General features: G+C 39.6%; 1 protein-coding gene across 1 annotated transcript in view; it reads left to right on the top strand.

Annotated features, from left to right (window-relative positions):
* LOC138027128 (L-rhamnose-binding lectin ELEL-1-like) overlaps positions 1-2,500 on the top strand; it is a 19,952-nt gene that overhangs the window by 3,297 nt on the left and 14,155 nt on the right. The window contains exon 2 of the mRNA XM_068874632.1: positions 1,353-1,440. The gene's annotated coding sequence lies outside the window, so the exon portion shown is untranslated. The remainder of the gene's footprint in view (positions 1-1,352; positions 1,441-2,500) is intronic.

Genomic DNA, 2,500 nt, shown 5'->3' with positions numbered 1-2,500 from the left:
AGAAGACATATTAAGCATCCGTGCTCAACACTCCAAATCGTGATTGGGAACTTATGCAACGACGACGGCGACGGAAGCGAGAACGTCATTTCACCGTATAAATTCTCATTGTTGTAATCACTTTATGACAAAAGTTTGGTAGGCACTGGTCGGAAAGGAACTTAATTTTTTTAATGGGGAGAAAATAAAAAAAATATTCTCGTTCTTCATAAAACCTCAAATTTGGCTATTGTACATTGTGGTTTGCAGACGAAGGCAAATAAATGGAATTGAAAAACGCAGATGCAGGGCGTGCTAAGCTATTGTTTTTGGCCATTAAATATGCAAATTTGTGAAGTTCTCGTTGCTGTCGCTGTTGTCGTTGCCTGCCTCTTTAAAGTCCCCAATAGACCAATTTCGATATATTAAAATTCAGTCCTAAACAAAAGGCATCAACTCGAGTCTCTGGGGAATAAATATATGGATTTGTATGAGTTTATTCCCCAGAGCCTCGAGAGCACGTCTTTTGTTTAGGACTGAATTTTAATATATGGAAGTTGGTCTATTAAAAGGCGGTTTTCACATTACGTTATCGCCGCCATGTTGCTGAACGCAAACAAACGATCTCTTATTAGCGGAGCTCCGCGTGCAAAAAATTTTTTTTTTGTTTTTTCTCACGTTGTTGTTTTGCACAGATCAGCAAAGAAATGCAATAAAACGCGTGCCCCACCTGCAGCACGACTATTTTTCTCTTTTAACCAATAATATTCGCGTCGCCATTGCTTTGGCCGTCGTAGTTGCTTTAGGCTTATTATGCGTGAATATCTTTTTTAAATCTAAAAGCATTTACCATGACGAGGAGGGTAAGATGGGAAAGCAAAATAAAAATTAAATCTCAAACGCTTGGCTGAAATTTGCGTTTTGCCAAAAAAAGTCAAATAAAATGGAATTCCGATTTGATTTTATCTCATTTTTGCCCCTTATCTACAGATATCGTGCAACTCTCACAAAGAGAGATCATTGTTATAATAAAAGAATTTTGACAAGCAGTAGCCAAACGTTCGTCCTTCGTCGTTTCAGGACGTCAAATCTCTCTAACCATGGTTCGACTAATGGTTGCGCAATGCATGAAATCCATCGGGTCCACTTTTTTGTTACATTAAAATTGCGAGCCGCCAAACTCTTTATATATTTATATTGTATTGATGGTTTGTATCTGACGTCACGGCGCCATGTTGGTATACGGAAAAATGCAGTAAAATTGAATCTAATATTACGCAAAACGTGTGGTACCATTTTCTATTGTTAGACGTCTAATCACGTGGATACAATTCTGTAATTTGTTTTCTTATTTTCTTCTCATTTCCAAACAGCTCTTATTCTGTTTGCGGGTCATCGCATCATTCGTATCAAGCTAATCCCGTGTATATCTCGATTGGAGACTTCATTCCTGATTCTAAGGTACTTTTTATTGTTCCATCTCTAGTATTGATGATGTTCTGAAAGAGCTTGTCACTTAGCAAAACACCCCTCCTTGAGGCAGGTTCACTAGAACCCCAGACTTTCCACTTTTCAATTTTTTTAGTGACGTCAAAGACAACGAGCTACTCAAGCTAATGGCTAGCTCGGACTTCAATTTCCACGCGCGAACAAGTAGTTCAGATAGTTGTAGAATCAAAGTTGGATAAACTGCGACAGTAAGGAAGTGAATTTCAAAAGGACAACTTGCAATGGCAAGTTTGTGGCCTAGACCTGATATTTTACAGTATATGCACCATGTCTCCCTTTACGTTACGTGCGCATAAATTAATGGCAGACATGAATCTAAACATTTTATGATGGTATAAACAATTAATCGTAGTGACGGTATCTGGTCATTTCGCCTTCAAGTCATTTCATCAACACAGGGATCGCGCACACTTTTGTCGATTCAAAATAACCTTGTTGGCAAATCGAATTACGGGCGAAAAACACCATAAGCCCAATTGACGAACGGTACCTAGCACTCCCTCCCCAAAGTAAAATGTTCTATCACCTGCCTTTTAAAGATTTCGTAATCAGTCGCTTAGCGCTTTGTTAAGCTCCATGATTTTTTGCCCTTGGGTTTCTACCCTTGTTGATTGGCTATGGAATCTCATGTAACTTTCTCAACTAGTTGCTCACACGTTTTTTTCCCGCGCATAGTGCTGGCTGCCCAAATTCGCTTTACACAGTGATTGGCTCATTGTATTTCCATTGCCTAATGTGATTGGTTTAGCTTGTCCACCAGACTGAAACAAAAAGCTCGTAAACAATGTCACTCATGCGCGCAGAATGTTCATGTGAAGGAGGTTGCCGCAAATTGCACCTCTCATATCAAAGGTTTGTTACGCATGGAAGGAATGCGCTTGCAATACTGTGATGGGCAACAGTGGGTTCAAGTTGCAGGCCAACTAGCTGTGGACAACGGTGAGTGAAAAATCCCGATAAAAAAATAGTCTCTTACGAATGCACTCAAAATTTGAGATGGTCGATAGCCGAC

The sequence above is a fragment of the Montipora capricornis genome, chromosome 12 (genome assembly GCF_036669925.1).
Source record: "Montipora capricornis isolate CH-2021 chromosome 12, ASM3666992v2, whole genome shotgun sequence".
NCBI classification, from domain to species: Eukaryota; Metazoa; Cnidaria; class Anthozoa; order Scleractinia; family Acroporidae; genus Montipora; species Montipora capricornis.
This window is presented reverse-complemented; position numbering and strand designations above follow the sequence as displayed.